At 37.1% G+C, this 26,573-nt stretch overlaps 1 protein-coding gene and 1 long non-coding RNA gene across 5 annotated transcripts in view; one reads left to right on the forward strand and one right to left on the reverse strand.

The window, feature by feature from the left end:
• The window catches only part of Socs5 (suppressor of cytokine signaling 5), a 62,191-nt gene extending 36,510 nt beyond the window's left edge, over positions 1–25,681 (reverse strand). Inside the window, exon 1 of one of the 4 annotated variants that reach the window (XM_005005063.3) lies at positions 25,484–25,681. The gene's annotated coding sequence lies outside the window, so the exon portion shown is untranslated. Of the gene's footprint in view, positions 1–24,862; positions 25,179–25,427 lie in introns of those variants that run through there. The other 3 variants (XM_023566370.2, XM_005005062.3, XM_013155777.2) reach the window with 3 other exon arrangements.
• An 84-nt stretch (positions 25,682–25,765) lies between these two features.
• The window catches only part of LOC111757735 (uncharacterized), a 40,371-nt gene continuing 39,563 nt past the window's right edge, over positions 25,766–26,573 (forward strand). Inside the window, exon 1 of the long non-coding RNA XR_010040457.1 lies at positions 25,766–26,560. This is a non-coding gene — a long non-coding RNA (uncharacterized LOC111757735). The remainder of the gene's footprint in view (positions 26,561–26,573) is intronic.

A 26,573-nucleotide genomic window follows, 5' to 3' on the forward strand; every position in this document is an offset into this window, starting at 1 on the left:
CCCTTTGAGTGATACAGTGTAATTTTTTTCAAGTGGTCAAGTGTAAATTCAGTCCCTGTCTAAATTTTATTGACAGAGTTTCTCTGTTCTTTCTTCTAAGTTTTAACTACATAAGAGGTTTTTTATTTATGGGTTGGGATTGTGTACTAGAGACTGAACCAAGGCTTTTACATTAAGCTATAGTCCTTTTTAGATTTTTTATTTTGAAACAAGACTCACTAAATTTTTTGAAGAAAAGTACAATTAGATAAAACAGGAGGAACAATTAGATAAAACAGGAGGAACTATGTTGGTTAGTTTTCTCTCATTGCTGAGACAAAATACACAATGTCTGAAATTAAGTAAGGAAAGGTGCTTGTAGAGTCCATATTCAGCTGGCTCCAAGGAAGGGTGGCGTGGCACAAGAGCAAACAGTTCAAGGCAACAGAAGACAGCAAAAGTGACAAGAGCAAAAAGGAAGGAACTTGGAGAGAAGACTCTGTCCTTTACATTGTATGTGGGTGTAGCACTCACACCCATAATCCCAGCATTGGACCATGAATCAATCACAAACACTAGAAACCTGCCCCCATAACTACATGAGGCTTTGGGGGGACATCTTGACACAAACCATAACAGGAACAATCTTTCAAACATGAACCACCTTCCAAACATGAACTACTTTATTCAACTGAATCTTAATCTCAAAGATACCCTAAAGTCTAGGGTCAACAATATTAATGTCCTGCAATTTAAAATACAAGGTACTATTTAATATAGTAGTTAAAAGGCTAAAAAGATTTATTGGCCAGAAACTATGTCTATTTTTAACTTCTTTACACATTCATACATTTTAATACATAGTATTTATAGATTTTTGACTACTGTTCCTTGAGTACAACAGAAAAGTGCAAATTTCATTGTGTCAGTGATCTAAGTAAAAAATTAGCACAACTAAGTTACTTTAGCTTATTAGCTTTGCTCAGAAACTAAGTAGCTAGTGCTTGTAAGTCAGAAGGCAGAGAGAGAGAAATGATTCTCAAAATTGGTACAGATTAGGATAACACAAGGGTTATCAAAACAAATTACTGGGCCCCATTCCCAGAATTCCTGATTTAGTAGATCTAAAGTGTGGCCAGAGACTGTGTATTTCTAAAATGTTCCCAGGTTGATTTTGGTAATACTAGTAGCTCTGAGATCACACTGTAGCAAAGCTTTTAAATCAGAAATTCCTATGTTCTAATACCTGCTTTTCACCTAATATTTATATTCTCTGGATATGGCTGGAAAGGTGATAGTTGTTAGACACTTAAACAATATACATAAAGTTACAAGTTATGGTAAGCACCAATAGCTACATATATTGGTTAACTATTGTAAATGAATAACATACTTAACAGTACATACTGCTCCAGAACAAAGTACCAAAGTACTTGCAGTGATCCTCTTGCCTCAGCTTCCCGAGTGCCAGGATTACAGGCATGTATCACCAAGTCTGGAACAGCACAATTCTTAACCTAAATAGTATTACTATAAACTTTAAAAATTGAAGTAAGAGAAGGATAGCCATTTATCTCAAATTGTTCAGTGGCAGGGGACACACAGGACAAACTGAAAAGAAAAAGGCACTGCAGGCTCTGAAAACCAAACTGACACTGAAATCACAAACCACAGAAATCTTGTAACTTGCAGGCTAGACCCAACAAAGCTGACTGACTGCTCAAATGAATATGAGCATTCCACTTAAAACTTAAGCAAAACTCAAGAGTTTCAAAATTAATATTGAAACTATCTAAAATGTAACCTAAGACAATATGGCATTTAAGGAAGCAGGAAAATCTCAACATGCAGGGAACCAAAAACAGCAATACTGAGAGGACACAATAATGCATTATCTAACAAAGACATTAAAGCAGCTATTAAAATAATACTCCAAGAAGGGAGAATACTTTTGAAATACCTTGCTGTCATCAGGGTTTACAAGAACAAGACAATACAGGGCCCATAATTTATAGTATTATTTATAGTGGTCACCAAGAAGTCAAAAACAAAGAAAGTGCAGGAAATCTGAACACACTTAAAGATGTAGAGAACCCAGTTGAGGGCCTGAATCCTATGGCAATATCCCTCCTACAACATCTAATCTGAAGACCTATAGTCCATGACAATGCCTCCCATGAGTCCAACTGGAGGCCTAGAGCCTACAACAATGATTCATGGAATCTATTTCACGGATTTGTTCTTGGAAAGCTCCAAGGACAGCAATGGAAGTTAGAAAGTCTATGCCAGCAAGGTAAAGGATCTGTCTCAGTAGTTTGAGGGTTCCACACAAGAGCCAGGAAGCAACGCTCAAAGTAAGAACCAGAGCTCTCCCAAAAAGTACCACTGCCATCCTCAGTGATGAGGTCCCGACCTCTTCTAACGATGAGAACAGCCAAGTTCATATCAGAAAGCTAGGGTGACAAGCTTCTCCTGGAGAGTGAAGAGCACACATCTTCCCCTCTGGAGCCAGGAGGTGATGCTCAAAGTAAGGACCAGAACTCCCCCAAAGGGAACCTCAATCATTTTCAGCGATAAAATCCGGAGCTCCTCTGGTGGTAACAGATGAGTTCCTATCAGGAAAGTCAGCATGACAATCTCCTCCAGGAGAACCAACAGCTCCACACAGTAACACTTAGGCCCACAATGCTATGTTTCCTCTCCAGGTCTCCTTTTTATGCTGGCAACTTTCCTCAGGTGTATCATCTACACTTAGCACCACACTGATTCAGTTCAGCTGGTGTTTAAATTGACCACCAATTTTTAATCCACCAGAGTATCTAATACAGAACTTCCCTCTTACCTGTAAGGTCTATATCCTGAGACCTCCATTAAATGCCTAAACCTGCATTAGTACCAAATTTCATGCACAATCACTGCAACAGTCAGTCTGAGATAATTATTAAGTGACTAATCAGTGAACAGTGTATGCTGCGTAAGATTTCAACACATTACTAAGAATGACACGATTTAAAACTTATAAACTATGTGTTTATCAAGTTTCCCATTTGTATTTTTTCAGCATATCAATGGCCTGTGGGTAAGTGAAACCATGGAAAGCAAAGTCATGGATAAGTGAGGACTACTGCAGAAACAAGCAAATTTTACAGCTGAAAAACAGTAACTGAAATTAAACACTGGCTGAGCTTAGTAAACAAAATGGAGGTGACAAAAGAAAGTAAACTTGAAGATAGACTGATGAAAATCATCTAGATTGAAAGCAGAAAAAAAAAAATGAACACAGCCTCAAAGACCACTGGGATATCAAAGGTCTAATAGTTGAGTTTTAGTATCCTGAAAAGAGTAAAAAAATGTAAATAATGGCTAAGATTTGGTAAAAGGCACAAGCATATCAGATTCTAGAAACTCAGGAAAATCAAACAGAATAAAACCAAAGAAATGTATGCCCAGACATATTGTGAAAAATAAAGACAAAAAATTTGAAAGTAGCAAGAAAAAATAAAAGTTACACATTACTCATAGGGGAGTAGCAGTTTGAATTAACTGTAAATTCCTTACTATAACCCATGGAGTCAAGAAGGAAATGGCACATTTTTAAAGGGCTCAAAGTCAAGAACTAACAACTCAAATTCTCTATAGCAAATGACAACAGCCTTTAGGAATGAGCTAAAATAAATATACTCTCCAGGAAAGATAAAAAAGAAGAGAATTTACCATCAACAGATCTGTGATAAAGGAATTACTAAAGGACAGAAAGGAAATGATATAACAGAAAAATGGAACACCAGTAATGAAGGAAGAACAATGAAATGGTAACCATCTGGGTAAATGCAATAAAGTATTTCACTTTAGAATTTGTACATCTAGCAGTTGGAAGCAAATTGCCAATACGGCATTCCATGTATTAAATATATAAGGTAATACAGCAAAAGGAAAGAGGTAAAGGAACATTTAAGATCTTAAGATTTCCACGTAAGTTGAAAAATGCTTTTAAGTAGAAGAATATAAATATGTATACTATAGCCCCTACCGCAATCACACACACACACACACACACACACACACACACACACAGAGTAATGAGATACGGATTTTTAAACCCACAATAAGTACAATTAAAATGAAATATGCAGTAAAGCCTTGCAATAACCCAAAAGAAGGTAGGAAAGAGAAAGAAAGAAGGAAACAATACACAAAATGAACAGACAGCAAATAACAAAATGGTAGAGCTAAATTTATGCATATATGTAATTATATTAAATGCAAATAAACTAAAACACCAAAGAAAAAGTTAGATTTTTAAAAAGAACAACTCAATTATATGTTACCTTCAAAGAATTCAAGTATGAAAAAAGAAGTAAAAGGATGAAAAAAATGCTAATCAAAATAAAGCTGGAGTGACTATATTCAAAGTGAATGACAATATCAAAGTAAATTTCAAAGCAAAGAAACTGACAGGCTTTAAAAAGACCATGAAACAATGATAAAGGAGTTGACTCATCAAGAAGACAAGACTCTCAATGTATATGCACCTGACAACAGAACTCCTAAAACAGGAAGTAAAAACAGACAGAACTACAAGAAATGGATACATCAGTAATTAAAATTGGAGATTTCAACATCCTAAGTAATATATGTAACAAAAATGTAGCACCCCAAAAAAGTCAATCAATCCATCAATGAGAACACAGAATGTATCATTACCACCATTAACCAACTAGATCTGACTGACACCTAACACTCCAGCCAATAAGAGCAAAGAATTTTCTTTTCTTGTACACAGAATGCTCACTAAGACAAATTACATCCTAGGTGACAGAACAAATCTTAACAAACTTAAAAGAAATGAAATAATACAGAATGTGGTCTCTGATCATGACAAATTCAAGCTAGAAATCAGTAACATGAAAAGCTTCAAAAATTTAAAAATTAAACAATGTACTTATAAATAGTCCAAGGTCAAAGAGGAAGTGTTATGGGCAGTTGGAAAATTAAAATACTTTAATACTTGTATGGTCCAGTTAAGCAAGGCTCAGAAGAATATTTATAGTCTTAAATGCTTATACTGACAAAAATCCTTAAATCTTAAGTAATTTTAGTACTCAATTTAAGAAACTGTAAAGTAAGTAAAGCAAAATGAGTCCAAGTAGAAGAAACGACATTCCTACAGCTAATTTCATACATAATGCTGAAAGACTATTTTCACCTTATGACTAAAAACAAGTCAATGATATTCACTTACACCATTTTTACTCAAAACTGTATCTGAAGTCTTAACCAGTAAGCAAAAACAAAGTGGGCTTGGGTTGGGGGAAGGAGCATACAGATTAGAAAGAAAAACAAAAACCCAGAGCTTAGAGTTGGTAGCCTACTGCGTAGCAAATGTAACGTCCTGAGTTTGATCCCTACTACTACAGTTATGAACATGGTGGTGATGACATGGATTTACATGTGAGTTAGAATTATAAACCCACACACCAAATAATCATTTTGGTTGTAGGTTAAATCTAAACATGCAAAAATTTTTGAAAGTACATGGCATAAATTATCTTAGAACTCTCCAATTCTTCACAAATTAAAGTTCAAAGTTGAATATGGGTATATCAGCAACACAGAAAAATGAAGACAGAGCTGAGAGGAAAGTTCAATGTGCAAAACTGCTTACCAAGATATGGCACATAAGTATATGTTCCAGATTCAGAAACAACTGTATTTCCGCTACAGTTTGGATCTGGAGTGTCCCCTGAAAGTGTGTATCTCAAGCCAAGGTCCCCAGGTTGGTGATACTGAAAGGTGGTAGGAATCAATAAGTAGGACCAACTCCGAAGTCTTAAGACACCGGAAATATGCAGGTGATGAGACCTCTGACACCTTTATCTCCTCCTCTTTCTTGTCCCTGACTATGAACAGGTTATTCTGCCAGGCATTTCCATCTTGATGTGCCATCACAGGCCCTGAAAGAACCAGGCTAACTGGTCATGCAATAAAACCTCCAAAACTGTGAGCAATTGCAAACCTTTCTTCTTTTCACACTATCTCAGGTATTTGATTTCAATAACTGACAACTAACACAAAACATCAAGCAATCTTAAAGGTCATAGATATGTAACGTAAACAAATACTTAATATCACCATATGAAAAAGATAAAAAAACAAACACAATATATTCAAATATAAATCTGAATGAATATTTCACATTCATACTAGATATTCATTAAAAAGAAATGGCTATACTGTACATTATCATAATATTTCCTTACTTAATATTAATATATCTTTATTTTTTCCATCTGATTCCTCATAAAACCAAAGACATGTACTTTCTGATTCCTCATGAAATCAAAGACAGGTACTAAAACTGGTCATAGTTGCACTACTCTATGCATGAAATAAAAGCTACACAAAATCAGGGCACCCACGGTACTTCTTAGGTTTATTTAAAAAACACATACATACACAACCAGATAACTAAGTCATTTATTTAAATAAATGATCTATCTCACTACACCAACTTTTTTTGATTCTTAATATAGTAAGTAAAGTTTAATGTGGAACACTAAATTCTTTTCAAAATGACAACAAAGCTTGCATAATCTTAAATCTGAAGATAAAAACCTTAAATAGGAAATCTGGCCTTTTCTATTTATGCTATTATGTTAAAATGTAAAATTTGGCATGATTAAATGATGATAAATATTTACTCACTAATTAACAAGTTAATTACTGATTGCTTAAAGTATTCCAAGCCCTAACAGTCAAATCAAAGAGAGATCAAAATTGTACAAATTCTCAGGAATTTAGCCAAGGCAAAAACACAAACCTGGGGGATAATTAGATATCAGACTATAAATAATATAAATACTACGTAGTACAATTAAGACATACCATCTAAACAGATTCAAAACAGTCTTTAATAAACCTCCCATATATGTCTGTTTCCCACCGAAGAGAAATTCACCTTATACAGAGGGAGGCACTGTGATATGCTAGAGTTAGAGATTTTTCTCAGCTCTGCCATTAAAAAGTGCTGGGTAAGTCTGCACTGCTCTACAGTACCTAGCCAGTAGACATGGCACCTGACACAAAAAGGACATTTGTTCCCTCACTTCTGATTTGGAATTCGCTAAGCAAGAAAGGAGAGGCAAGTAGGGACTCTTGATAGCAGGGACTCAATGAGGATGTTTACACCTTAAGACAGCCACCAATACCTTCTCACAAACATGTGAGGGGAAAAAAAAAAAAAAAGATGCTGACAACCAAAAGGAAGAACTATCTGCTCTCCTGCTCTCCAAGGGCCAAGGGCCTCCTGTCCTGGGTAGAGCTGCACCATAGTCCCAGGGATCCCCATCAGTTGTCTGGCTCAGTTTCACTCTGGCTCTGTGTGTCTCAGTAAGCTCATCTGAAAACCAGGAATTGGATCAGATCTCTTATAACATCACAGCCCACAAATACAATGAATTAGATACACTAATCACAGAACACAAATCTTACAAACTTGCCAGGTGCAAAGAAAAACAGCCTATTAAATTTATTTGAGTGTCACTCCTTTGTTTTATAAGAAATATCAAGCTGTTTTAGAAATACCAAATTGAATCCTGAATTCCTTGTAAGAAAAATTCTATGCCTCAGACATTAAAATGGCTAGATCTCACAGTAAAATATAATCTACCACAAACTCAATATGTTCTTCACTAGACTGAGTTAAACTTTCTACTCCAAACAATATCCTTGTAAATCAAATAATGTTACCAAAGTACCTCTATAACACCAAGACAGTAGAGTCCCTAACAACAGTTGAAAAGAGCAAAAAAAAAGATCAAATGCATCTTTAAGTCCTCAAATGTAGAAGAAAACAATCTTAACAATTACTGAATGGCAGTGATTGCTAAGCACTTTTTGAGGCACTTCACATGCATAGAGCCTTTAGTTTTCATAATCACCCTATGAAGTAACTTATTACACTATTTTAATGATTAGAAAACTGAGGCTCAAGAGGTTAAATAACTTGTCCATAAAAACAAAATCCTATTGAACAAAGTAAAAAACATGAACCAACATCTAATCATCTTTTTGATAGATACGGCTTTACAAGAAAGATGTAAACCACTAGATTTTTGCACCTGGATATTGTTTGATATCAATATAAAATTGAAAGTTAACTATTTTCTATATTACATTCCATAATTTTGCTTAGAATGAAATCAATTCCCCGAACCAAAATAGGTTTTTGAATCTGCAACTGCTTAGGAATAGATTATCAATATTCCCAATAAAATCACCGAGTAAGTGAGTGATGTATGAATGATGCCGCCCTGGAGCCCACTTCTTTGCTCATTAACTGCAACATTCTTTAACCTCCTGAATACTAACTTTCTTCTCTGGACTGCAAACATGTTATATGTATAGCAGAATATGCGAAGCTGAGTCACTACAGTGACTTCCTTGGGAGCAACAGTATATATGGTTGAGATGCCAGAGACAGAGACAGCAATTATGTTATTTAGAAGACTAGACCACGACTTCCACTCCTCTTTTAACATAAAGACATACATCCCTGCAAACAGGTGAGCAGTAACAGTGCCCAAAAAAGCAAAACCAAAGCTTCTTAAAATACAGTTTCAGGGTGGGGGGAAAGGAAGAAAGACGGCAGTATAAAACCTCTTACAGTGCATAAATAAGTACTTGATAGAAACTCATATTTATAGTATGAAATATGGGGAAACTATTTCAGGTAGGTAAGTATACAATATATATTATACACATTAAGAACAAATGCCCTATTAAACCTATAAAAATAAAGCTCAAGCTAAAGTATTTTTCAAAATGGAAAAAAGTCATCAAGAAAAACTAAAATTCACTTAAACTCTCTCCCCTTTTGTTAATCATTAATTTTATCAGTTTTAAAATTTAAAATACATTGTTATTTGATTATAAACACAGTATACACATTGTACTTACAATGTGAAAGATATTCAATAGTTGAGATACTTAACAATCATTCATAATCTCAGTATTCAAAATCAACATACCTTATATTTCATTTTTAAAATGTTTTCTTTTTAAGAAACAGAAGTATCACCCATTTTGCATTTATCTTTAAATATCCTAGAGCCCCATGATTTTACATTTCCCGCCAACTATTTTTATTATAATCAGTAAGCAAAAGTTTTAAGGAATATAATTTGTAATGTTTTATGGCATTTGGTTACACAAGTATGGCATAATTTGATCATTTACAAGGTTCTAATTTTTAATATTATAAATATCATTGTAATATATAAATAACATATACACATTTGTGTACATCCATTTCCCTGGACTAAATTCCTGAAAATGGAATTTTGGGGCAAAGAGTATGACAATTCTAAGGATTCTGAATATTGCCAAATTGCCACTTAAAAAGTTGTACCAATATAGGCCAACAGCTGACTCTCTGAGAGACCAATTAGAGCATGAAGTTAATGATTCTTTTAGATTTTTTTCTGTAATCTTATGCTTTAAAGAAAAGCAATTAGGAAGTAATAGCTCTTATACATATTTACCTGTATTTGAGCAATATTTTCCCCTTGTTTTTTGTTATGGCTTGTATTCACATGTCCTGTCTCTACCCCTCAAAGCCACATACTCTCCTACTGGTGAGCCTGTAGGAGCTGGCTGGATCCAGGGTGTGTAATTAACGATATGTAGTACTAAATGAGTTTGCTGATTGGTTTATCAGAGTTCTGGGTATGGATAATGGGAAGGCCCATCCTGGGTTTGGGTGGCACTACCCCCAACACAAGGCTTATTGCCTGGATGGGATTAAAAGGGAAAGGGAGGCTCACTTCACTGCCTTCCTTCTTGCACTGTCATGAACTGTTTCTTCACTGACATGCTCCTCTACCTCGCTGCCCTGCCTTAGAACCAGCCAGCTATGGACTGAAACCTCTACAAACTGTGAGGTACAATAACCTTCCCTCTTTTTTAGTTCTGGGTATCAGGTACTTTCTCCCAGCAATGAGAAAGTAATTAAGATACTTTCATTTAACAAATTTATCTCTGTTAACTTAAATACTTTCAATAATTAAAGAGACTATGTATTATATTTTTTAAAAACAAAATTTATCCTTCTATGCATATATTTGCAATAAAAAGATGTTTGAAATGACATTCAGATAACTGTTGTAAACTTTGAGTTTTGGGATTTTGAGTTATTTTTCTTCATTTAAATTTTTTTCCCTTTTAATCTCTATATTGCTTGAAAATTAAAACGTAAGGTGGTGCCACTTTTCAAAAATAAAGCCATGCTATAAAAAGGTCTGAGATTTGAAGGCAAATATTTTTATTACTGTTTTGCTCTATTCTGATTAATGGTACTGCTCTATTCAGTATTGTTTTGCTGTATTTCATCTCATTTTGATATACGTGATTGATAGAACAACTATTATAAAGATAACGAAATATACAGTGATACCTATTACCCTTATCCTGGTAACCTGCTGTGAAGTTCTGTACCAATTTCACTGTACAATCTTAGTTGACGTCATTCTCTTGTTCTGTTGTATTTTACTACTTTCAAAATAATATTTTTTAAAAAAAGGTATGAGATACTAAAAAGTATATAGAGTTCTTTTTTAAAAAGAAAAAATAAAACCAACTACTTTCATTTCCAGTTATGATGGGATAACTGATAACTAAAGCTCCTACCATGAACCATAAAACTGGCTAGTTTAGTTGATCCCGTTTGTGACAGTTGAACACAATTTTCTAACTTTACAATGGTGTTAAGTAATATGGCTTAACATAAGTAACATTCACAAGAATCCATACTTTGAGCTTTGATCTTTACTTTAGCTAATATGCAATACAGTACTCCCTTGTTGCTGCACAAGGACACTGAGCCTGGCTCCTCACTAGCAACTAGAGCAAACAAACAAAACTCCACAGTGTACTGTGTTGCAAAGGTATGATGCTCAGCAAGTTAAATGCATTAAATTCATTGAATTCATGACAATATTTTTGGTTTATGATTGTGATGTAAACTTGTCAAAAGTCAAGAGCACCTGTATAACATATGAAATATGGTATTTTCAGATACTGAATAAATTTTTAGATGCTGGAAAACAAGTAGTTCCTCTTCCTGAGCAAAGAGATACAGAATTACAGATGCCCTGGTGCTATGCTTATATCACAAAGAGGAAAACTTCCCTCCCCCACAAAAAAAGCACAAAAAGCTTAATGAGTTGAGCAAATCAGGGTTTACCATCTGATGATAAGGTACTGAGGCCACTGAAATTTGAGGATCTGAAACACTAATAGTAGGCTGCTGTGATAAGAAAGTTTCAGAAGTGTGTAGCAAGATCTCCTGACTTTGAATATGACACGGCCCACCTGTGTACAAAGCAATACTGCGCAAAGCCAAGCATAGAATTGTATCAGGGGAAAGAACCAGAGTGTGAGCTAAATAACTACTTGAGTTTGCAAAAGTCTACAGGTTTCAAGGATTTAAGAGTGGAGATCTCATTAAACTACTTGTATATTCAGTAGAGCCCCCAAGTAAAGGCAAGCCTCTGCATCAGGTCTAAATTAGTCCTAGCATTGATAAGACTGCCAAAACCTGAGATAAAAAATATATACATATATTTAAAGCAGTCAGAGAGGGAAAGAACATGTATAAATTATATCAAATGAACAATGGTAAGAATAACTACTGACTTCTCAACAAAAACAATCTAAGCTGGAAACAATGAATAACTTGGAAGTGTTAAAAAGAAAAACAAAGCTATTAAAATTCTATACTCAGTATAAATATCTGTCAATCGTGAAGGCAAAGACTCTTGACTTCTGGTAACAAGGCAGTAACAAGGTCCAGAACTGTCCTCCTGCTATAAACAAGTAGACAAGACATTAGAATAATGGGCACATGGAAACATGATCCTTGAAAGAAAAAAAAAATGTGAAGCGAGCCATATGATTGTCCTACCTTACCATCTTTCCCACACAGGGGAAAAGGAATCAAACAGCCAGTATTCTCACTGATTTGAGGTGCCAGAACTCAGAGCTGATGGAATTTGAGGCAGCTTGAATTTGCTGGGCAGAGTACCACAAAGAAAGAAATTCAACAGAAAAAGTGCTCCAAAAATTTACAAAAGAAGTCTTCTCAAGTTTCTAGCTAAATACCAATCTGCATATGTGTGGTATGCAACTCTACAAGGCTACACAGAGAAAATAATATTGGGTATCTCTCAAACAACTCAGTGTTCAAACAGGGTGAGGATCAGACTCCATCAGCTGGGATAAACAATCATGATAAATACATGGGAGCAATCAAGGAAGACACAAGAAAGGGCAGGCCTCAACAGTGAATTCAAACTACCTAAACTAAAAGTTACTCCAGAATCGCCCAATTTAATCCTTCCATAACAATCAAAACAAAAACCCTAAAAAGTAAAATTTGAAAGATCAAATTGACCCATAAACTGTCTACCAGGAAAAACACAACAATCAATAGGGGATATTGTGACTCAAAGAAAAAAGAAAAGACATCAACATCAAAAAAATTCATTTTATATGCCAGGAGTGGTGATATATACCTATAATCCTAGTACTTGGGAGGCTGAGGCAGTAGGATCCTAGAGAGTTCAAGGCCAGCCCAGGCTACAAAAAGAATTCAAGGCAGTCTGAACTGAATAGTGAAACTCTGTCTTAAAAAAACAACAAACAAAACACATTTTAAAAAATTAGGCAAAAGAAAAAGCAAAAAATTATAATCTAAAATCAAGACTCAGAAATGGCAACTATACAGAGAATTTGAATACAAAGATTTTAAAACAGCTATTAAAAAAAGTTTGAAGAGTTAAACATGAAAAATATGAAAACCAAAAAAGAGCAATTTCAAGAGTAGAAACTATGTATGAGAAAAGAACCACACAGAAATCTTAGAACTGAAAAAAATTATCTAATATTTAAAAATTAACTGAGTAGGCATAACAGCAAATTAGACAAAAGAAAAGTTAGAAAACAACAGATAAATGCATGAGTTCAGGGTAACAATATTTCAACTGAAAAAGAAAAAGAACTGGAAGAAAACCCAACAGATTTAGTAACCTGTAAATTAGTATTAAACAGCTATACAGATGTGGGATTAGAGTTTGATAAAGGGTACTTGGAAGTAAAAAATTTGAAGGTAAAAATTTTACAAATTTGATGAAAAAATGTGCCTAAAGTACTTAACAATGCTCAAGAATTATCAAAATGCACAGATACTGTTTTCATGAACTGAAAAACTATTGCAAAGATGTCAATTAGCTCCAACTCATAGGTTCAATGCAACTCTAATCAAAACTTCTGCAGGCTCTTTTTTGTAGATGTTGGTAAGATAATTCTAAATTCATATGTAAATAAGCAGTATCTAGAGAAGTACAAACAATCTTGAAAAGAACAAATTGGAAGCCTTATATTACCTTTCAAGACTCTAAAGTTATGATGATCAACACAGTATGACATTGGCATAAACACAGAACGTGGATTAAAACAGAATAAAGTCTAGAAATAGACCTACACTTACTCAGTTAACTGTTCTTTGACCAAGGCACCAATTAATGGGGAAAAGAAAGTCATCTGAACAAATTATTCTCAAAAGACTGGCTACTGATGAAAAATATTTAACCTCAACTATTACTTCCCCCAAATTAACCAAGATACTCACAGGCCTAAAAATAAAGATACCATCATAAAACATCTGGAAGGAAACACAGAATAGTTACAGAACTATGGAGTTCTTACACAGGACTTAGAAAACACTAATATAAAAGAATATATTGATAAAACATTCCATCACACTCAGAATTTTTGCTGAGAGTCACTGTAAAGACAATGGCAGACAAGCCAGAAACTGGTGGGAAAAGCTTTTAATATATATATTCTGTATGACAGGAACTCGTATCATGTCTGTGTGAATTATGGTATATACACATGTCCTGATAACCTAAAACACAGTAAAATGACAAACACGCATTAAAAGTGGTGACTGGCTGTCTTGAAGAGATATTTCACAAAAAAATATGTAAACAGCTTACAAGCACATTAGTAAGTGCTCAATATCAATAATCACCAGGAAATTCCAAATTCAAACCACAAGATACTCCAGCATGATAACTAGACTGAACACTGGTAAAGAAAAGAACAAACTGCAGTTTGATAGACTGCTGATAGGAATATAAAATGGTAAACTCATCTCAGAAACTGATCTATACATCTACCTCATAATCCACCAATTCCACTTGTAGGTATTCAGCTAAGAGAAAAGAAAGCATGTGTCACAAAAAGACTTGCACAAGAATGCTCATAGTTTTATCTTCTAATAGTTGAAAACTGAAAACAATCCTTTCCACAATAATTACCCATACTACGGATACATATAACATGGTAGATGAACCTTAAAAACATACTAATTAAAACAAGCCAGGTACAAAAGAGTTCCTGCTACATAACCCTATTTGAAAATCTAGAACAAAGTTAATTTTATAGTGAAAGAAATTAGAACAGTGGTTCAAGTATTAAAAGGAGGAAACAACAGGACTAAGGGAGAAGAGGCACAAGTGATTTTTTGGAGGGTGATAAAAATCATGAGTTACATGAACATCAACTGCCAAAAGTATGGAACTGTATGCTTATCAGCTATGTACCTCACTATACATAAATCATACAGAAGTTCTAACTTCTTAACTCTCTATCCACCCTCAAAAATAGTACTCTTTCAGGTTGAGCATCATACGTATCAGAATCATCTAGACTCTATTCCTTACTGAACCAAAATTCTGGGGTGGAGCTAGGGTCTAGAATTATATACAGAATTCTGAACAAGAGATCCATGTAATTCTCACACCCAGGAAAGTTTGAGGATCACTATTATAAAAGTACATAGGCAAACAAAAAGATACAAGGCACTTACTCATATATAAATTAAGTAATCAGAGCTGTTTCATCAACTACATATAAAGCTGTTATTGTTGTGCTAAGTTGCTATTTATGTTACCATCTCTGTTCAGGTTCAATTTTGTACTTCGTGCTTCAGTGATTTCCAAAGTCAAATTTTAGTCCTGAATCTAACTTCTCTAATTTCTTACTATCTCATTCAAACTGCTATAGATTAGGTTTTGAATGTTCCCTAAAAGCCCATGTGTCAAATGCTTGGCCCCCAATGCACAAATGGAAGCAGTAAAAACTTTGCGATTGCCCTGAAGAGAAACCAGGAACCCTGGTCTCATCCTCTTTCTCACTTCCTGGTCATGAGATGAGTGGTTTTGCTTTGCTTCACCACAGGCCCACACAAGGAGTCAAACCCAACAGTTTGGACTGAAACCTTCAAAACCTTGTGCCAAAAGAAACCTCTTCTCTTTGCAGGCTGCTTATCTCAAAGTGTCTCATAGTAATGGAAAGGTGACTAGCAGCATTCAATCATCTACTCCTATTAACACTAACTCAAATATGCATTTTTAGATATGGAATTCCTTTCACCATTTTTAGATACGGAGTTTTTTTTGTTTTTTCCCTTAATGCTCTAATATCCTGGTACTGTTTTCCTACCTCTAAATAGTATTATTCCTACTTTTCAATGGACACCCTTGTCTTTCTCTTTACAGTTGAACCAAAAATTCATCTTTCCGATTAAGTACTGAAGCACCTAACTTGAAATTCTTTCCACAAAATCCTCAGCATTGGAAGATCGTTCTCCTAACAGATGTATTTATCTTACCAAAACTGGATTTATCTTAATGACTCACCAACTGCATCCCATCGCATAGAGAGACTCTCTTCAGGGGAAAACTAAAAGTTGCAAGCTTCTTCAAGGTTCTTTACAAACTATCTTTATTTTTCCCTCATTGAGCAGCCAGGGACTTAGGCTCTAAGCAGCTAAAAGGGTAGGAGAAAAACAGACAAAATGCTGGTGGCTTAGGGATACTCTGAGCTAGATTTTAATGAAGGTGAAAGAAGCCTTTAAATTTTAGTCTCTGTTTAGATTACTGCAACAGTCCAAGAAAGCAAACAGGGATTTCAACATGAAATTACAGGTAAGGAATAAGGAAGGACACTCCTCAAAGCAGTCCCTGAATTGTTACTGGAAAGCAAGGCAGGTAGCAAAAGCAGGAAGGAAAACCTCAAATGATACACCACTGCAAAGACCCTAAAATATTTTGGTAAGCTTTTTGGTAGCAAGTATTTTTACACATGGGAAGTCTGATTTTTCAGATCTCCATATATTCTTTGCAAGCCTAGGTGGTAGAATTTTGGTGGCAATAGCTAACAGATAAACGTTTTATAATACACTGTTAACAAAGTGCCAATAATCTTTTCTTTTGAATGCACCATCAGAAATTATCATTATTCACCCAATTTCATGATTTTTAAGTATGAACTGTATGCCTTCTAAATGCTGTCTAAAATCTCAAATCATCTCCTGATCTCAGCTTCTATGTTCAACTATTATATTGGTCATATCACCACTTACATAAAAGGCATAATTAATCATCTGTGTGGGAACTGAATTAAATTCCCTCTCTCAAACTTATACTTCTTATCCCACTGCAAAACTAGGGGCCTTAGCCTCATCATCAGTCTTTTTTATCTCCAACACTAATCAAGTCTGGATGCTTAAACTCATAAATTTCTCAGAAATCAGGGATCTTGCTTTCACCTGCACTACAAACTCCTTAATTCAGACAGTCATATAATCCCTTCCTGAACTAGGGCAGAAGCTTAAATGGTATCCCTGTGAACTACCACCTAGAGCCCAGAGAAAACTGCCTCAATTCACTCACCCTGTCATATGTATTATGTGCCAAATAATTATTTGGCGAGTTAATGCCTCCAATTTCTTTTTCTTCATATTGTTTTTCTTATTACTGCTATGGTCAATATTCTAAAACATAAAATCTTATGTGTCATTTCCCTATATATAGAACTAAATACAACTTCAACTAGTATACTGTATATAGGACTCTCCACAGTTTGTTCCCATTCTGCCATGGTCCCAACCTAATTTTCTTTTATGCTCCTTTAGAAAGATTAGACTTTATCCTTCTTATACACACTATGCCCTTTCATTTTGAATAATCCAAAACAAATAGTAACTCAGGTCAGCTTACTTTAAAGAGCACGCTTATATCATTTAAAGCCATTAGCTAAACCTGTAAAGAAGTAATGAGTGAAGAAACAATCCAGCAGTGCAGCCAACTCTAAATTAGCCTATTTTCATGGTCTTATTAACAGTCAGTGTAGACTAAATGGAAAAGTGAGTGAAATGCTTCAACCACTTGCTTAGTTTCTTTCTTACTATAAATTAATATTAAAATTCTTCAGTGACAGAACTATTACCTATGACTGGCAGAGAGTGAACTACAATTTTCTTCACCTCTCTCTTCTTTCATCTTTAATACCTTTCTTCCCCACCTGTTTTTCCTCAACTTTCTTTTCTCTTCCAGTCACCTTCATTTTCACAATGTCTTCCTTTACACTGGTATTATTCTATCATTCTCATTCAGATGACATTTAAAATTTATCAACCATTTTCATAGATGCTTACTTGCAGACCTTACAAACTCATTTTTTGGACCCGCAAATCAGCAAATTGTTATACATGTAGTTGGTAACTGTGTTTTATATCAAAGTTGGGGAAAATGAAATTCAAAAAGGTTAAATGATTCATCTAATATGTTGCTGTTATTCTCTCTGCCTCAGAACCTCACAAATTCTTCTTTACCTGCTCATCTCTCAACAGGTCTTAAGCATTTCTCCACTCTAACAACAAAAATGTGATAGCTGTTCAAATACTATCCTGATGTTTTACACGTTGCTATTTTATTCCAAAAGAAAAATCTAGGTCTTTGGACTGCTACCCTTGTGACCTTTTCTACTAAATACTATTCTTCTTGTTAATTAATGTCACTTTTATTAATGAACATTAATGATCCAGCATTAAGTAAAGAGGTGAAATGTTTTATGAGCAGCCTAAATAACTAAGTCTCATAACTAAGTTATGAGACTGCTAACTAACTTAGCAGTCTCCACGGGTAAAACTAAACACCAAAACATCCATAGGTTTTTTTTTTTTTTTAATAAAGAACTTAAATTATGCCTCTAAATTCCCTCAGAGTATTTCGATATCATCCTTGTAATGACATCTAAAGCAGAAGATAGCGAGGATTTAAAGGTACTGTACTTCATAAGCTCTGAACCATTACAAGTTTTAAGAGCTGCCTTCTAACATCCTGGAAAATGTCCAGGATTAGCAATCAAAAGACTAGAGCCTAGTTTCAAATCCACCACATATTGGCTGATTTGGAAAAGTTGCTTATCAGCGCTGAATCAAATTTCCTCTTCTACAAAACTGAATACCACCTACGTTTCATAATTGTTAAGAAAATTAAATAAATGAATAGCTATAAATCATTTAGTCTGGAACACAACAGTGAAAAAATGGCCACCCTTTTTATAATTATCCTTACGTAAAACATGAGGGTTTTTTTCCAGAACGAGGCTCAACAATCCTCAGCAAACTCTTTTAAGACTTTCTGTTCAGTAGCAACCACAACAAATACCTTCAAGGAAGCTATCTCTCAAACTCCTGGATTCCTTCCTGGGTCACAACTCAGGTACTATAAATACAACTTGGAATATCTTCTCATAAATGCATTATCTCGTTCTGTGCCACAAGAAAACTCATCAAAGGATGTTCCTGTAGCTTTTCTTTGTTGGCTTGGCTTTTAACTACCTGGAACAATACACAAAGTCAGCTACAAATCTGGCAACTTTCACTGCCAGTATGTCTTTTAAATCATTTATAAAAATATTAAACAAAACCAGTCTTAGCCTGATTACCTGAAGGGCAATGGGCCCAAACTGCTATCTCAAGTAAACAGCCAAAACCAAAGCATAAATAATTAGATAAACCAGCTCCTCTTTGGTGTCATGCATATTTAACCCTTAAAAAGGTAACTGACTTCTCTGACATCATATTTAATGTTTAGCAAATTAATCCTTTAACTTTTGAATAAACCTTAGACCCTTGCTATCAGAAGAAGGTTGGTTCCAGGGCACTCAAACCTCATTAAGATACAAAAGTCTGTACACGCTTAGACCTTAGTATTTGCATATAAATGTATGACACTCTCCCATATTATATATAAGTGGTATATAAATGGATGTTATACAGTATTGTCTGGGGGGAACAATAACAAGAAAAATGGTCTGTATATGTTCAGTACTACATTTTTTTTCCAGGTACAGTATATTCAATCTGAGGTTGGCTGAATCCATAGTTGAAGACTGTACATGAATATGCACATGCACAAGACAAAATATAACTCCAAGGAGGACCAAAAGATTAAAAAGTTTACATGGTACCCTAACTGCACAAAGAAATAACTGGAGCTTCTAGGTTGAAGCAGCAACAAGCTAGGGAGGACCGCACAGCTGTTCAGGGTGTTTTGGAGATAAGGTCTCTCCTGTAATAAGAGCTGCCTGGGGCAATCCCCGGCTGGGGAGGTGTAGACCTCTAATCTCTTTTCCTGTGATGTGATCTTTCTTAGACCTTTCTTTAGACAGATAAACTTGCATTCACTGTGTATTAATGTCAATTTCCTTTATAGTTGTAAATCTCTTTGACAACAGGGGAACTCTTTAGAATTATTCCAGAACCTACAGTTTCTCTGGATAGCCATCTTGAAATATGCCAAAGAAGTATATTTTCGAGTGGCAGATTTTGGTTTCCCCAGTACTAAACAATATATCAGAGCCAGTGGAAATATATTGTTGTTGTATTTCATAATACTGTCATTCATAATACAGCCTCTCTCAAATCATTCATTAGAACTTTTCACATACACTTAAAGGCAGGCAACTAATTTTCACTTAAAACTACTGTACTTAGAAACAAATTTCTCCAATTTTAACATGAGTCAACAATGAAGCCTAACTAACTACCCTTTCAAAATTACTTCTGCTCTAACCAGATTCAAATGCTAATCTAATGAAAAAATGAGCCACAATTGGTTATATTTTAGTATGACATATTTTTGATGTCTCCTAAAAATCAGATTTAAATAATTTAAGTAGACTATTGAACAGACTTCAAGAAAGTATCTGGATGTCTTGGTTCTACAAAATTTCCTAAAAGCCTACCACAAATCCAACAACTGATGAAGATTAGAATTTGGTCACTTTCCAAACATTAAAAGTAAAAATATGACCCTAGAAATTGTTTTGGTGGTGGTCCTGGGGATTGAGCCCATTGTAATCAGCAGGGCCAAATGAGCTTTAAAGTTTAGAATTTTTTTTAAAAAAAATCTAGAGTTCCAGACTTCCTCTGGCATACAGGAATTGGCCACCTGTCCTCAGCTCAGCAGAGCAATGGATAAAAGATGCTGGCTCCAAGAGTCAAGTTTCTCTTCTATGGGGAAGGGAAGGAGGGATGAAGCAAGCCTAGAGTTGTCTACTGTCTTCTTACATTCTTTCTTCTCTGTTTCTTACTTTTATAAAAGGCCCTTGCATACCCGGACACAGTAAGGTGATAATCTGTGGCAACTCCTCAGAGTCAGCTTTGAATAAAATTTCCTTCCTTCTCATCGTGCCTCCTGTGTGTATTTGGGGGATGGCAGGAGATAAAGACCTCCACTGTCAGTGACACTATTACCATCATCTTGGACTGAGTTGACCCATTTACTTATATGTGAAGTGCCACCAATAGTACACATGCCTGAAATCTAAAATAATAAAAAGACTCTGCTATTAATAAATATGCTCTGAAGCTACAATTTGCTTCTATTCTAAACTCACATGTGTAAAGTAGACTAAAAGTGCAATTAAAAGATAGTGGGGTACAGTTTAAAAAAATACTGTTAAAAAAGAGTCTAAAAAAGGTAGGGTTTTATGTGACAGGCAAGAAATTAAAGACTGGGGATGTAGCTCAGTGGTAGAGCACTTGCAGAGCAAGCACAAGGCCCTAAGTTCCATTCTCAGCAAAGAGAGAGAGAGAGCGCACGAGAGCAAGAGTGAAACAGAGACAGAGAGAAGAAAGAAAGGAAGGCAGGCAGGTAGACCAACCACATGGTCATAATACTAATTGAACCTGGGTTACAAAAGTTCTAATTTGTTGATTAGAACTTTGTTATACAATTGGAGTTGCACAATTTTTACCACTAAAACCTAAGAGTTTTAATGTATATTCACTGAAAAGTCACTTAATAGAAAACAAGATTCAATGATTTTCTCATGTTTCCACTGACAGAAATGATTTGAAATCAACAGGCATTATAAATTCCTCTTTTCTTACCTAAGTTTAACTAGTAGGCCTTGAAAACTCAATGAATTTTATCTGCAAATCAATAACTAGCATTTTTATTCTAGAATGAAACTGCAATAGAGTCCTCAATGTCATCCAAAGAAGGAAATTTCCCCTTCTCAAAGTTTGATATTTTAATCTAGAAAATTAACTGAAAATAGATTTAACAAGAGAAAAAGCTTACAAATTTATGATGTGGAAGCACATAGGTGCCCTGCAATATATGAGATTAGAAAAGGGGGCAGGTTGATGGTGCAGCCAATAGTAGAGCACTTATCTAGCTTTGCACAAGGCCCTAGGTTCCATGTCCAGCACCACAGAAAGCGGGTAGGGGCGATTAAATAGCACTCTGAGCTACCAAAAAGACAAAGACTCAGAAATCTGGGGCGGTGGGGGTTGGAGGGAGAGGTACCATACTCGTTGCAGATAAATTCTGTCAGGTACAAGCCTCAGAAAAATATGTGACATCCTGTGGCAATCTGCAGAAAGAATGGGGTACCTAGTAATCTTTGTTAGATCAGACAAGGGAAATAAGGTGACCTCAGAGCATGTAGCTGTTTATATCACTAATACAGATCTTTATATGCAGATTGAACTGTCCTCCACAAAAGGAGAGCTTTTCAGAGCTACTCATGTATCCCCCTACCACTCTGAACAGTCATCTGGAAATATGCCAAAGAGACACATTTTAGGGTGGCATATTTGATTTCCCATACAACATGTAGAAAAAATGGAAATACTATGTCTAATTTGATCTACAGACCTAATTAAGACCCAACGTAAGTAGGAGAGCATCATGAGATGCTCAAAACATGAGAGCATCATTTGTGCTAAGTGCCCTAAAGGCAGACAATTATTTGAGGATGAATTTATCTAGGAATTTGGGAGGAGTAGTATTGGGGTTTGAGCTTGGGACGGCTGCACTGAGCTTCATTCCCCAGCCTGTTCTACATTTTCTTTTGAGATAGGGTCTTGCTAAATTATGCAGGCAGGCCTCAAACCTGTGAGCCTCCTGCCTCAGCCTCCCAGAGTGCTAGAATTTCAGGTGTGCACCACTATGCCCATAGTAGTACATAAAAACATCTTTTGTATGCTGAAAGTGACAGTTTTAACAGAAAGGAAATAAATCACCATCAAGGACTTACTTCTATCTAATGAACCATAATAATTTCTAATACTTGTTGCACTCTTACCATGTGCTAGGCACAGTTACTCTTCACCATTATACCAGGAGGAGGTACTTTCAATAACCACACCACAGATGAGGAAGCCTAGAGACACACTGGTTAAATCACTTGCCTGAGACTCATGTTAAGTGCCTGAAATATAAAAACTCTTTTTCTAATACAATTATGATAGAGATTATGGTTCATAATTATCATGTAAGTCCACTACTGCTCTCTTCAAAAGATGCTCATGGCCATTTTAACATAACCAAATCCCCACACTAGAAGTAATTTTCGTGTAATTCATTATTGTAAGTAAGCCCTTTGAGTTATGAAAATCTTCAAAGCAAATTCTCTTGGCATAAAAATTATAAAATGCTAGCCTAATCTTATCTAATATCTTAATTTACATGATAGTTTGTCTCCAATGAGAAAGCTATCAGCATTTCCACTAATATAGCATTTTGTTTTAAACTTTTATATAAATGCTGATAGTTTTATATCATTTTACATATAAAAGTACTCAACCTTCTCCCCATCCTTACAAAGAAACAATATCACAAATAATCCAAAAACCATTTATAGTTGGCACTAGCATGTATGGTTTAGAAATAAACAATGTGAGTGTGATAAAACAGGAAACTCCGGACTGGAGTCCAGAGCATCTGCCCATCATTTTAGGTCCAGTACTAAACAGCAATTTAGTCCCTTCTACTACAGGTCTCTGGGCCTTGGTTTCCTGATGTGTGAAATAATCATCTCCTTGGCCAACTCTTCTAGCTCTAAAAGAAATGTGACTCATGCACATACATGTATCTTTTTCCAAGCTACCCATTCTCATTCTCTTTAATACCATTACTTTACAGCCAGTAAGCTTTATTTTTCTTTAGTTCTACAACAGAAGAAAAGAGTACAATCCAAACAAGGTGAGAAATGAAAGCGTTCCCAACAGCTGGTTTGTCAGAGATGATTCTCAAGGTGAGTAATGGAGAAGCCAGTACAATGTTTAAAAGGTGTTAGGTTTGGAGTATCTTAGGCTACTATTTTGTATTCCAATACATTCTTTGTAAGGACAAATAGTAAAATTCAAGGACAATAGGGACAAAAATGTAATTATCCACTAGTTATTCAAGGATTAAAGAGGCCAACTGAATACATTAGCACCTTTTTGCAGAAATGTTTTCTCTGGTCAATGAATTAACGGGCAAAGCATGATCTAGGAATTTTTCTAAATTATGTTTAAGTACTCCCTAATCAAACAAGCTTTCATTTCATAAACTGTACAGTACTCAGCAAATGAAAGAACTTAGTAAATATAAGACCAAGAAAATATTTAAAAGATGAAACATAAAACTGTGCAATTCTTAACATATTCTCTTCAGTGAAATGAAAACCCTTCATGGACTGTCATGAAAGTGGATTGTATGGACAGTCACTATTGGTAGCTAATCCTGGTGTGCCTTTCTCTGTTCCTAACTCATTTTCAAAAGGATTATGTAAATGTAAGATTTAGATTAAATTATGCATCTGACACAAGACTCCCAACTGCTAGAAACTCAAGCTGAGTATTTTTTAGTATTACTTTCTAGAGATACTAGCCTACTAACATTTCCTTCCCGGTTCGATTCTTAAAGCATATTAAAACTTCTATAAAACATGTAATTCATTTTGCATGACCTTGTTTTTTAAAAAAGCCACAGATTTGTTAACCTTATAAAATAAAACTCAACAGCAAATTATAATAGCACAGTCGAGCCTAAATGTTAAATTGGGAAGTAAACCAGCAGTATAGATGGAGAGGCTGCCACAAGAATTCCCAAAACAATTAGTAACTGACAAAATACAATCAAATATATACATACAATTTTATTTAGAGGATCACTGACAAAGTCCAAGTGGTGAGCCACCTTTCGGTTGGAACACCAAAGATGTCAAAACCTCTTCGTGACTCTGGATTCCTCAAGCCTTTCAAAGTTCAGGTCCAAACCGTGATATGCTTACTTACACTGCTTCTTAGCATCCTTTAAATGCAACACCTTCCACACAAAGTCTCTTCGCTTCAGCTACTCTGATGCCTAAAGAATCTTAGGAGCCCAAGGAGTAGCAGCGGGGTCTTCCTTGCGCCCGCCTCCGCATCCTTTCCTTAGCTACCTCGGATTAAAGCCCCGGAGGTGCCGGGTCCTTTCGCCATACATGCTCCCTATTGCCCTCCCTTATCTCGCACTGAATCTTTTCTCGTCGACCTTGAGGAACCCCCACATGCATGCCTCAGAGCCCCAAGTGACTTGGCCGGTGCCCTCTTGCCTGCACCCCATGCCCGGTCACCTCCCCCTATCCATCCGGACCACGAATGCCTTCCCACTAGCCTGAGACGACCCCTTCCCCTTAGGTGCCCTACCTTCCTCCGACCAGAAAAGCAACTCTCCAGAAACGCCTCGGAGCCTACTACGCACCAGCTCCCACTACGCGCGGCGCAGCGTGCAGAGGCTCTGGGCCGGGAGTCGCCGTCCTCTTCTCGGCCGGCCCATCCCGACCTGAGGCCGGCGCTGCTAGCGCGGGGTTTAGGGTGCGGGGAGGGGGGGCCGGAGGCGGACTGCGCCAGGCGCGGGCACCGGGCAAGAGGCGGCCGCTAACGGCGGGGCGGGGGCCGGCGGCCGAGCCGGTGACGGAGGACACACTATCTGGCCGCGGCGCAGGGGACGGCCTCATTCAGGGCACCTGCGGCCAGGCAGGACCGGCCCACCCAGCGCAGCCACCAAGAGGGCAAGCGTGCCCTCCCGCCGGTAAGTCCCGTCCCTTCCGACCGCCCAGCCAGCGCGGCCTCGCTTCCTCCAGACAGATGCTGGAGACCCCAGCTCCGCCAGATGCCCCAGCCAGGTCCCCACCCCGGGTCCTCCACAACCTCCCCCTCTTCACCCTTTCCCCTCCCCCCTCCCCCCAGCCCCCACCGGAATGAAAAATACCTCCCGGAGAGGGGGCGGGGGCGAGCAGGGGCACGCCTCTCTGAAGGGCAGCCTACCGTGACCAATAACAGGCGGGACTTTGGAGGGGCGGGATTCCCAGCGGCCAATACAGAGGCGTGGAGGTGAAGGCCAATACAGAAGCGGGGAGGCCGGGAGGGAGAAGAGCCGAGCCTAGGAGTCAGTGAGGTCCGGCCACTGGGGTGCGCGCTGTGCGTGGCTGCCATTTTGGAGTCGGGCAGCTACGACTGTGGCCGGGTCCAGCCGGGGGAAAGGGAGGAGCCAGTCAGGTGGGAGAGAGGCGGTCACGTGGGTTTGAGGGGCGGGGCAAAGCGGGCTGCGGCCCGAGGGGCGGGGGCGATGAAGGCGAGTCACAAGGGCTGAGGCGGGTCACGTGGCGCCCGGAGGGCTACCGGTGGGCTTTGGGTTGGAAGGTCAGTCTGAAGTAGGATTTCTGAGAACGCTTTGTCCATAGTTTCGGCTCCGAGAGGGTGAAGAAAGGAAAACGCTGAATGGAAGGAGTGAGTGCTGGGTAGGAAAATGTGAATGAGTCTCTCTAGCTGTCTCCAGCATGGAGCTACCCTGTCACTAAATCCCAAGATCCACGGAAACGGGCAGATAGTCTCGCAAATTCACTGGCCGCTTTTTACTGTTAAACATAGTCACGTTTCAACGCGTGAAAACGCTGAATGCGTTCTAGTGTCCCTTACTGGGCCGTGGAAAGGGCTGCTCCCCAAGGATACTAGTGATATATATAAGACTAAGTTCAAAGGTCACTTTGTAGGCCTGAATCTTGCATGTTCTCTTGGAGTGGTTTCTGTGACCTACATTCTTGAAGGTTTTTCTTTTCCCCTGGCCCCACTGTTGCGGACACCATACACCCTCAGATGGTCTTTGTCTTCAGTTAATTTTTCTGAGTCTGGTCTTTGTCGATTACTTGAAAGAGCCGCAGGATCTGATCCTCAGACTTCTCCTTCTGAGCCTCATAATCCTCTGATGCACACTAGATGATCTAACCGTTCTGACGTCTGGACAGCTTGGTCTGAATCTGCATATATAAGTGCCTTTTAGACAGTTTGGCTTGCCTACCAACAAAATGTAACCAAGTTGAAATTCCTGTACACTCTGGAGTCCAGGTAACCTATTTCT

Source organism: Cavia porcellus, unplaced genomic scaffold (genome assembly GCF_034190915.1).
Source record: "Cavia porcellus strain 051 isolate PalLab524CR breed Dunkin Hartley unplaced genomic scaffold, mCavPor4.1 scaffold_1, whole genome shotgun sequence".
Lineage (NCBI taxonomy): Eukaryota > Metazoa > Chordata > Mammalia > Rodentia > Caviidae > Cavia > Cavia porcellus.